Source organism: Zootoca vivipara, chromosome 5 (genome assembly GCF_965207765.1).
Source record: "Zootoca vivipara chromosome 5, rZooViv2.hap1.1, whole genome shotgun sequence".
In the NCBI taxonomy this organism is placed as follows: domain Eukaryota; kingdom Metazoa; phylum Chordata; class Lepidosauria; order Squamata; family Lacertidae; genus Zootoca; species Zootoca vivipara.
The window spans coordinates 62,640,573-62,652,885 of NC_142588.1; the positions used below are offsets into that span (position 1 = coordinate 62,640,573).

Below are 12,313 nucleotides of genomic sequence, written 5' to 3' on the forward strand. Positions count from 1 at the left end.
GGGCGCACCTCCCGGAGGGGCGTAAGACCCGTTCTGGGGGCGGGACACACGTTTTGGGGGCGGGGCGGGCACCTGCAATGGTGCCCCTTGGAGCCTGCCGCTCAGGGTGGCCTGCCCCCACTGCCCCTATCTTCCTACGCCCCTGGTCCCGAATGCATTTCCACAACATTCCCGTGCGCCTGCAAATCAAAGCACCATATTTTCTCTGGGTTAAAGTACAGCTGGAAACCAGCCACAGATCCTGGTTTGGCAAAAACTGATGGACAAATTCATCAATGTGAAATGTGATGAAATATATTTCATGGACATTTTAGGGCGGTGGCAAAAGGCACCAGTGAAATTTAAATGCAATCACACTTCTTCTGACTGTTTAATCCCTAAGGATAATATATGCAAATCACTGTGTAAATCAGTATGACAAAAGGCTGACAGGATTAAAAGATGCTAAAAGCTTCTTTTCCATGCCACTGCTCCTGAGAGGAACTCATGTGCAAAAGCTAAAAATCCTATTTAAGAGAATATACAAAAAAAATAACACGTGCAGGAAAATAGTCCAAACAGTTCTTAAAATCTTAATACTTGCTCTCAATTTTAAGAAGACATGAAAAAGCGCTTGACACCTTACAAAACATTTACTTTCAAGTGAAATGGCACAGCAGACATTTAACTGCTGCATTATTGCCAATCTCATAATTAACAAAAGAGAGCAAATGTTACGTCTTTTCAGAGTATTTTGCTACGGTGCTGTTGACATTTAGGCTGAGGCAGTATTTCCTTTCAAAACACACTGGAATAGTGAACATTGTGGCCAGGAATAGTAAGTCATTAAAAGTCAAATGAAATGCTCTTTTAGAACATCATGGTGCAATACTTCAAACATAAGAGGGAAACAATCATGCAAGAATTTGTCCATATTCCATGTACAGTACTTCACCAGTGAAAAAGAGGGTCTTCCCCAGTTTTGGTGCCCTGATTGCATGGTGATATAAAACCATGCCTACATTAGGGCTGGGAATATATCAATACATTGTCCAAAACCAGTTTGAAGTCCACATTGTGATATCTGTTTCATAGATTTTCGCAATATATTGCAAATCATGATATATGTGTGTGTGCTTTGCAAAAATCACATTGTGGGAAAAACTGTGAAGCCAGCAAATGCCTCTACATAGCTCCATCCATATTTCAGACATCGTGATATAATGACATCAGTATAAACATCAGTATATCACGATGTTGATACATCGTGATGTCGAAAACTCAGATATTGCCCAGCCCTGGTCTACATGTTCATTAGTATGGAAATGTGAAGCCCTTATCCTGTTACATGGATAAACATGAAGATGGAAGAGGGGGCAATATTTTGGTATATTACTGCCCTCCTACTACCGGTACTGTATTTTTCTTTCCTTATTCCTTTCCTTCTCCTGCTTACAAGCCATTCAATAGTGTTGCAAGCCAGCTGTTTCAGAGCTTCTATAATTTTGTGCAAATATACAACCCGAGACCTGTGTAAATAACATATTTCTTAAAAGTAATGCATCAAAAGCCATTTGTGCAGAGGTGCCTATATTATCTAGACAGGTTACAATAAAATATTCTAAACTCATTTGTGTAACTCAATCCTAGGGGCACAAGGCTAGCAGCTATCCTATATTCACTAATGGAATACACATGGTAGTTTCTGACTGGGGGGGGGGCATGTCCGAGTCCGGAGGACTCACAGAACCTTTTAATTGGGTCCCCAAGGTGCACCTGACTAATAGCCAAGTTAACACAGGAAGGAAATAAAACTACCTGTAATAAAAACATGAGGAGCAAACAGAACAGGAGAAATGTGTGAAGATAATAAGCAGGAAGTCAGCAATTTGGGTATACAGTATTCCATACTGGGAAAAACCAAGAAGCACAAGCTGGTTTATTGACTAAAGGACAGAAAGATTTAAAGGGCTATTTCAAGCATGCATATCTCAGCATTCAGTGCCTTGAAGCTGAACACATGCGATTATTTTTACAGGAAAGTGTTGTTTTCAGGTACATCAAATGATTGAGAAAGTATTATCATGTTTGATTTATGGTGGTTGTTTTACACGCAGCCATTCACAAGTCATCACTTGGTATTGCAATCATCGAGCCTGAAGACACTCACAATATGCATAATGATATCAGCTTAAAACACAAGTGTGCAGATGGCATGTGTTATAAATAAGGATGGGTGGACCCACACAAATTCGCTTTGGCATTAATCCAAAGTAACCACATTGACTTAAGAGACATTCTCTGAAATCCAGAAAACTGAATCAAATTGTGCTTGGATCAGCCTCTACTCTGGCATACAATGACATCATCAGCATATGGTTGGGTATAGAGGAATCAGTCCTTGCCACAGCACTCACGGAGCAGTCTCTGAAACTGCTACCTCATAACCATACTTACTGGAGGCAAGGGGAGAATGGCACAGTGTGGGAAGATTCTTAGCAAGTAATGAAAGTTGTAGAAGATAATGAACCCTGCGTGGTGCAGAAATGCTTGGAACAACGGGAATGCAAACTGTATGTTGTGTTGTAAGTAAATCAGTGGTGAGGACCCTCTTTCTGACGGTGAACACGGCAACAGGTATAAATATCTCCAGATCCTAGCAATGTCACTACCATGTGCAAGGGTATCATTACAATTCAGACCACGACCACATCTATACAGTGGAACCTCGGTTTATGAACACCTTGGTTTATGAATTTTCGGTTTACGAACACCGCGGGAGAGACTCCATCAGGCAAGGCCTCTTTCCACCTGCCTTGCCCCATCCCTTCCGGCCCTGGGACTCCTCATAAGGAAGCTGTGCCTGGAGGAAGAACTGTGAGGGGAGAGACTCCATCAGGCAAGGCCTCCTTCCACCTGCCTTGCCTCACCCTCCAGTCTCTATTTTTCAATTTGTATTTTATTCTTTTATGCACTGTGGCTTGCTGTTGTTTTATTGATTATTGTTTTGAAATTATTTATTGTAAATGTTAAGAGTGGGTTTCTGTTTAATTTTCATATGCTGATATTATTCTATACTATTGTAATGATTGTTGAACGTTACATTATTTGATTGCTTATTTTAAAGCTATGTTTTATTATCATCTTTATGTATTGCATTAGATTGTTATAAGGTTGTTTTGTATTTCATGAGATTCTGTTTCTTCAGCTTGTAAACCGCTTTGAGTATTGTATGATAGAAAGGCGGTATACAAATTTTTTTTTTTAAAAAAACTGGAACGATTAATTCACTTTCCATTACTTTCAATGGGAAAGTTCGCTTCAGTTTATGAACAGACTTCCAGAACCAATTACACCCATGCTTCAGGTTAAGTACGCTTCAGGTTGAGTACTCCGCGGACCCGTCTAGAATGGATTAATCCACTTTCCATTACTTTCAATGGGAAAGTTCGCTTCAGTTTATGAACGCTTCAGTTTATGAACAGACTTCTGGAACCAATTGTGTTCATAAACCGAGGTACCACTGTATATCCTAAAGTCTGGTTTTCTCAAATACAGTATGAAAATCCAGTCTTGGTGAAGCTTGCCTCCATCTTTAACAAACAAATGAAGATTAGTAGCATAGGTGTGAGTAAGTAAAATTTGCAAATTGAACTCACATTAAAAACTGTAATGTGCTTGAAGCGCTTTTTACATAAATTAATTTTCTAATTCTGAAATAGCTTTGTAAGCTGCTGGGTCAGCATTATATTTTCTCCTTTCTGAAAACATCAAGAGTCCTGGTGCATCTTTCAGTTAGATATTTATCAAAATGCCAATATTTTAAAAATGAACTTTTGTGAACGCTGACAGTTTGTAATTGCTACAAAAGGGGGTAAAACCTGGGGGAGGCAAGTTCTATCTGATGATGCTGTGTACAAGGAAAATGCTTATTTTTGAAAAGGTTAATCTTACTGAGAATCCTGGTGCTCCTTAAAACTACTTACATGTTCTATTTACATTGGAAGAAGCCGGAGAATAAGCAGTCTTACAGATGCAAACAGGAAAACTAATTTCCAGTTGTCACCAAAGAACAGGCTTTAGGCTGTAAATTCAGATCTCCAAGAGCACTCTAATGTACTTCTCCTAAGCAAATTCTTCTATTAACCCAAGGGACCAATATTAAATATGCAGATATTAATTCCTAGAGTCATATCCTCCCTCAAGCAACCTTCACAAGACCATGAACATTTCAGAGTTTACAGCGCCACTCTGAGTTAGCCGTCTTCTCCTGCTGTTAGATGATAGACTGTTTCTCTGCTTAAAGGCACTTTTCCTTTGCATCAGCTCAAGCACAGTTGTTCAAAAAAGGTGTGCTGTGAAGCCCTATGAGCAAAACCTTGGGATCTTTTCAACAGCACAACAAACTGACTGATGCTTTTGATTAATTTTATTGTTCTCCTGGGCTTTACTGCTTTATAAAATACTGTGAAACTGAATTATTCTAGAGGTTTTTTTTTTACTGCAAGGAAAGGTGTCTTATAGGTATTTTAACTGAAACATTAAAAATGGTATCATATACCCCTGTATGGCAGGATAAATATGCAGCCCTGTTTATTATTCATTCTGTCCAGTAGTGCTACTGAATTAAAGCACCTTTTCGTAAAGTTATTTGCTAACTATTTGAATTTGGTTTTAACTTTGGTGACTCTTATTCCTATTTTCTATGTGCCATAACAGGAGAAAAACTGTTGCATATTGGTACCATGCCCGGTTTGGAAGACATATTTCTGTCTACTGTTGACAGAGTCAGTACTGAGCTCTTTGGACCGCTGATGTAAACTAGTATAGCAATTCTCATGTTGTTATTAGGGTCTAACTACATATAATATTAACTGTGTTATTGCAATCATATCCGTGTTTTATGTTTATTTAATAGTAAGTTCTCATTTTCCTCCAGTTTTTATTGGGACTGTAGTATACGGGGAGGAAGGACCATACCCTTGCCTCCCCAACTATAATCTCCATGAAATTTACCCCCCCTTGCAACTACCGTTAGTGACGGGGGGGGGGGGGAGAACTCTCATTTGTGCCAATATACTCCCAAATGCTGTGTTCTTACACTCCCCATCCCTGTCAACTGCAGTCCCGATCCCTCTACATGCTTACTATCAAAAGTGATTGGTAGCAACATATTTAGCATCACGTGTAGTGTGGCCCTGACATTCCAGTAACTTTAATGAACTATATAAAATTAAGGTTACCAGACGTCCCCTTTTCCCGGGGACAGTCCCCGGATTTACAAATCAGTCCCCATATAAAATCTATTGAAAAGTGTCCCCGGATTCATTGGGGAAAAAAAATCTGGTAACCTTAATATAAATATTTATGCCAAAAAACAAAAACAAAACCCCAAACCACCAGAAACTGCAGCTGCTGGGTTGCAGGGATGGTGGCAAACAATAGGGAAAACAGAATCTGAAACTGAAGCTCAAGTTAAACATGTTTTAAGCAAATTAGAACTGAATATGAAAATAAAATAGAAGCAATTCAGATGTCACCCACAAATATGTAGATTGCAGTGAAAAGCACTTTAGGTGGAGGTGCTTTTCAGCAGGAAAAAGAATGTTTGTTCTACCCCAGGCATCCCCAAACTGCGGCCCTCCAGATGTTTTGGCCTACAACTTCCATGATCCCTAGCTAAGAGGACCAATGGTCAGGGATGATGGGAATTGTAGTCCAAAACATCTGGAGGGCCAAAGTTTGGGGATGCCTGTTCTACCCATTCCCTACCAATTCAGGGAAGAAAGCATATGAAAGTGGGACAAACATAAAGATTTAGGGGCCTTGGGAACCTGGAAGTGGACAGCTAGTTCAGCTCCACCACCCATCTAGATGGATCTGTGGCTTTCCTTCTTGTTTCCCTTTGAAGTGTAAGTTTCTTAAGACCTCTATATATTAAAACAAAGAAGCTATGGCAAACACAGATGCACTGCATGTGTCACCTGTAGTGAAAGGTCACCTGTGGAATCACTGGTTTCTAACTTAAGTAGAGAGGTACAGGAGGCTGGGCAGCAGCATCCAAATGGGACTTGCAAAGGAACTGACAAGGATGGGTGGACAAACTGCACCGCTGCTTCTTTTTCGGTCTCTAGCTCCAATGATGCTTAGAGTAGTTGCAGTACTACTGGGAGACGGAATGTGAGTTCTGGAATCTCTATTTAGAAATGTGTTTTTGTTAAATAATGTGGTTTGTTTTCGCCCAATATTTATTTGCTTCTCTCTCGAAAGCCCCGTTGAAAGTGTGTGTGTGTGTGTGTGTGTGTGTGTGTGTGCGTGCACAGCAGTCTTCATAATGTCAAGAACTCCTTGGGAATATTTGAGCCTCCTAGAAAAATATGATAGAGGGTTTTTGACAGTGAGAAAAATCAGATGCTTAAGTAATAGTGGATGCTTTAGCTGAATCTGATGGCTTAATGAGCAATGAATGCACATGAACCACTAGTTGGTAGTTTATCAAAAGACAGTTCTTCAGGCATGCCTGCTGCTATTAAATAACTCATCAACTCTTTCTCCATGGTATTCTCTACTTAAGAACTTGCTATGAGTGAATCTGATTCACTCCCCATACTAAACAAAATTACTTCATTTCAAAGAACTTACTTTCTTACAAATAAATAGCTTACACACCTATTACTTTGGTGTTGATGCCCTAACGTAGGCAAGGTTAATCAAAGAGTTCAATATTCCAACACACATTTTATTAGCCTACTGAAAATAGCACCGTTTTGCAGGTTTGAAGCTTGCATAGTTCTTGGAATGTACTGGTCCAATAAAATACATTTGATTCTCTATTATGTATAGTACATCCCTGAGACAAGTATCCCACAGAAAAGCTATTTCTATTTTGTTTACGGTACGTCCATTGGGAATTATAGATGCTAGCGGAAAGAACCTTTACATTGTCTATGGGTGTGAAAAATCCTAAAATCAGTGTTGGTTGACTGTCATTGGCTCTGTTAGCGTTGGGTCAGGCCTTATGGTTGGTTTGCACATCATGCAAAGCTGTGCAAATGGGCTGGCTCCTTGAGAGCAGCTCGGAGCTACTTTGCACCTCTGTAGTCCTTTGAGCTTAGTGTGGCACAGCAGCTAAGCCACAGTTTGGCACAGCGTATCATCTGAATTTGGGATTGTGAGCTAAGTTTTCTCTTCCTGAACCACAATCTGCAGCCAAGAAAACACAGAGAAATTTAAAATTACACTGAAACAATGAAAGAAGCCAATCAATGCCCCAGTTTTGTCTATGTCACAGCATATATATTTGCCAGTTCAGAAAGGTCATTATTTGCTCACTATCTAAAATAATTAGAATATTTGCATTTTTAACTAATTTTTGTTATAGATGCCGTTTAGGATTACCTACTTAACAGCTTTTCGTATTTATTATGTCAGGTCACGTGACACCTGCTTATACCAAGAAAAGAAAGAGTGAGAGTTAAAACATGAAATTACTGGATTTTCTGACTGGTTTATGAGGAATTAATTTGGATCAAGGAACTTACTGTAGACAAGGTTTTCAAAGCCATTTCTCAAGCTCCTCATAAAGCTGTTGTTATATTGAGCAATTCTGCTCTAAGCACATTCTATAAATGGGCAGTGCCATTCTTAAATGTTAGGAGCTTAGCAACAAATTCTGCTCTAGAAAGCTCAGCGTGGGATTTTCCAAGGCTGCTAACTCAGCAAAACAAGCCTACTTCCTTTTTACACAATGGCAGGTACTTCTCATTGCTAGATGTTACAGTCTGAAATCCATTTAATGCTACCAGCTTCTGATTTTTTGACCTTCTGTTTATATACATCACATGGTTTCATTATTGGCTTGCTGTCTTTAAAGTTCACTGTTTTTGCATTCATCTGAATTGCAAAATGTCTTCTTGGTGGCAGGCAAATACCTTTAAATTGTCCCAGGCTTTTCACATCTGATGAGTTTTGATATTTTGATTGCTTTATTGTTTGGTATTTTAGTGATTGCTCTGGTTTTATTATTTTATTGTTTTTATTTTGTGAACTGCACTTCTAATTATTTATTGAAGGATACTATAAATATTTATTAAATAATAACTAAATGGAAGGTGAAGGTGAGTAACATTGGATATTATCTGAATTCTGCACTCACTGACCCCTTATAAAAATGCTATAAATGTTCATTCTGACGGCATAGATTTAAAGTTGCCCGAACCTTGCTTTTAACAGTTCAATAAAATAAAAACTGCGAACTGGTAACAGTTATTTGTCAGTTTGTCTTAAGACTGTCTGTGTCAGAGTGGTCTAACTCTCTAGAGAACATCAAACTGCAAATACGATACAGAATTCAGCTCATTTCTGAAAAGAAGTGTCTACAAAGAAAAGCAGAGCAGGAAGATATCAAATGCTGTATCACTGTTTCTCAGCTCAAAATGAATGGAACTCTTTCAGAAATGGATGGATGCCAAGGAAGGTTTTCTATCCAAGACTACCGCAGTGAAAGAGACAAGAGTGAAATACACTTCACATCAGTATTGCTATCATATCTCAATAATCTTTGGTTTGTAAGAATGTGAGGAGGAAGAGTAGAGTATGAGGTGCCCTATATAATATTAACAAAGCAGAAAGAAACATGCGGCTCTCCCTTTTTGGTAGTTTTCAAAACTCCCTTGGAAAGGTAGCTACATCAGCGTGAAGTATATTTGAAGCCAGTGTTTATCATCCCAAATTCCAATGCCCTGTTGTGTCCAACACATTTCTCATAACAGGCTTTCATGCTACAGCAGAAGAAATTATGGAGGCAAAAGAATAAAATAAATAAATGTAAGCCTTTTGAAAATCAAATTGTGTCTTTTTTGTACATTTGTGTGGCAACCAGCCATTCATTTTTAGTGAAAATGTAACAAACCCCGCTGGATCACACCAGGACCTTATTTTAAACAACGGTCAGTCAGATGCTTCCATAAAACTCACAAGCATTCATTTTATTTTTCAATAGCTATGCCACCTTTCTATGTCACTCTATTTGAGGCATTTTACAACCCACAGAACTGCCAAAATATACAAGGATCATGTTGTCATTCTATAGCACATTAAATCTATCTATAATAATTCAAATGAAACAAAAAACAAATTTACAACATTCAAAAATCCATTTCCAGGCAGGAACTACCATTACGCAGAATGAGACAAACACTTCATTTTAAAGCAACTCAGACTGGGTATCCTGAAAGGGCAGTGAATAGTTAATTATTTGATGTATTGTCAAGTAAGGAGGGTCGCTTTGGGGATTTTATGCTGCAGGTGTGTGAATAACCTGGCCAGCCCTGGGCACTATGCACCTTGATGGGAATGTGTGTGATTTGCAGCAAAATGTCTTGAGCTGGCCTTGTCCTTTTTTACATATAGTATGATAATACTGACAAAGTATCAGCAGCAATAAAACAGAATTCCCCCATCACTTGCAAAAAGTCGTTAAAAGGTAAAGGTAAAGGCACCCCTGACCGTTAGGTCCAATTGTGGATGACTCTGGGGTTGTGGCACTCATCTCGCTTTACAGGCCGAGGGAGCCGGCATTTGTCCACAGACAGCTTCTGAGTCATGTGGCAAGCTTCTGGCAAACCAGAGCAGCGCACGGAAACGCTATTTACCTTCCCGCTGAAGCAGTACCTATTTATCTACTTGCGCTTGACGTGCTTTCGAACTGCTAAGTGGGCAGGAGCTGGGACCGAGCAAAGGGAGCTCACCCTGTCGTGGGGATCCAAACCGCCGACCTTCTGATTGGCAAGCCCTAGGCTCAGTGGTTTAGACCACAGCACCACCCGCGTCGTTACATAGTTACCAAAAAAAAGACATCATCAGCAAAACTACAATAGCAAAATGCCAACGATAATATGAAGGCACAACTGAGCAGCTAGTCTCTGCTCCATGACCTGCGGAACTTGCTCACTCAATGTGAGTCAGCCACCCCACACAAGTCACTCCCATAGTGAGAACAGAGTGCTCTCTACTCCATAACTTCAGGAGCAAACTCTTGGTCTTGGTGCCATGACATCAACTTCCCCAGGCGCTGTGCCACAGGACCTAAGGATGGTAGCATCTGGTATTCAGGCTACCGGTCATGGCTTTAAGGTGGACAGAAGACACATTTCCTTGTGCCATGAGGATTGCAAGAGAAATAAGCAGGGCCTTTAAGCAATCCAGCATCTCAAAAAGGCTAAAGAGAGATTTGTGCTGCACAGTGTCTCTGACACAGTGACAATCCCCAGAGAGAGAAAAGGAGAAGATAAACCAGCCGCTGGAATAACACTTCTGTTTCAGTCACCATTCCCTGTATTAGCTGTTCTTGCCATAGCCTCACATAATTTTATCTCTCTGCCCTTGCTATCAAGACACACTTCCTTTCTTACTTGGAAACATCTAGAAACTAGGATGTTTCCAGAAAGTATTATCAAAATGGCTGCCTTCACTGCATGTTCCAACACTCTCAAAGTTTTGAAACGTGCAAAGATGATTTAGTAAGCAATATCAAGGTCAGGAACACTGAATAAGTTAAGATGACTGATGCTTCTGTGCATTCTTACGTCAAAAAATGTAGTAGCATACAGAGTGAAGCAGTCACCATGATAATATATCAAGCATATCAGGAATTTTCAAACTGAGACTTCCAACTTGTAGTCCACTGTCAGTTTACATGACAGAAACATCTCCTGAAGCTTACCTTGCCTTGCTCTATGTGGTGATTGTCCTGATGGCTGTTCATGGGCTAACTGAGCAGATACCCTCAACCACACAACGTCACCAGCCTTGCCTGGGGTGGGGTGGGGGGTGTCTCTGGGAAGGTTTGTGTTTCTATCGAGACAATATTGATATGATTTATGGGCCAATACAGAAAACAGCTTGCCACTTGCTTTAAAGCTGATCGTAAATCAGAAAGACATTTTGTTTCAATTTTGTTGTTGTCAAAATGAATATATGGATTTTTTTGTGTGCGCTTAAAAAATTAATCTATTTTCTTCTTCTGTATTCCGGCCATCTCCAACTGTGCATAAAGAGCTGTACAAAAATCCACTGAAGGTTGGGTCTTCTGGCTCCCAAAAAATTGTGGATGGATCAGAGCTAGCCTACGGGACATAGCTCAGGCCTTGGATGTGAGTGGCTGTAGCAATCCCCTCAATTTGTCTTATCAAACTGGGAGAACTGCTCCAACCAAAGTAACGTAAAGCTTAGGTGGACTATGTGCTCTCTGCATGCGCTGCATTGGCCCATGTGATTAGGGCCACATTCACACCATACATTAAAAGTACAATGATACCACTTTAAACAGTCATGGCACTCCCTCGCAGAATATGGAGCTGTAGTAAAGGGTGCTGAGAGTTGTTAGGAATTCCCTAGTTCCCTTCCAGAGCTACAATTCCCAGCGTTCTGTGCGAAGGGGGTTTGACTGTTAAACCACTCCGTAAATCGTTGCTTTCAGAGGGTCTTTCAGCAATGTTAAACTACAGCTCCCAGAATTATTTGGGAGAAGCATTGACTGTTTAAAGTGCTGCTTTAAATGTATGGTGTGAATGTGGCCTAACATCACCCCCACCCCACCCCACCCCCCCCAGTTCAGTGTGCAATCACATAAACTAGCTTTTAGATAGTCTTCTTCTTTTGTAGTAGTGGCCCAAAGGGCCATAATGAATGTGATAATGTAAACCCCTATACAGTAAATCCTTGAATATGCTTCTAATAGAGAAATTATGGTAACCTGTTGCTTTATGAAACTGATGATTTGGCAAGTCACCGTCCTCCTCCACTGGGACAGAAGGACAGCTAATACGTAAATCACGAAAGATACAGCTCATAAGCTAGAACATAAGTTGATACATGGTGCAAATGGCTACACGTAACATAGGTTCCCAACATTCATACTAACACAATGTAACAGATCACGATGAGAATCAAAGTTTAGTTAGCAATGCTTATTGCACATGTGTATTAAACATGAAATGAGGTAATGATGTACATGATTGGTGAAAATTGAAATCCTTTGTTTGAAATGTTATAAATACCCCTGCCTGGACCCTTGGTCAGGGTTGCAGTTCTGCAAAAAGATTCGACTGTAACCTATGGACTCCCAACTCCTCTTGTCTCTGAGTTTTATTGTCGTAAACTCAGAAGATAAGCCATTTTTGGCTTTCAACCTTTGGTGCTGTTACAACACTTTGGCGATCACTCATAGCCAGTAAGATTGTTTTCCATAAAACGGTTTTAACAATGGGTCCGTAAGTGACTGTGGAGGTCAATTCTGGATCCACACGTCCTTCCACAGTGGGGACATTGGTTT

General features: G+C 40.1%; 1 protein-coding gene across 1 annotated transcript in view; it reads right to left on the bottom strand.

The window, feature by feature from the left end:
* The window catches only part of GPC1 (glypican 1), a 191,280-nt gene that overhangs the window by 24,711 nt on the left and 154,256 nt on the right, over positions 1-12,313 (bottom strand). The gene's annotated exons all lie outside the window — the stretch shown is intronic.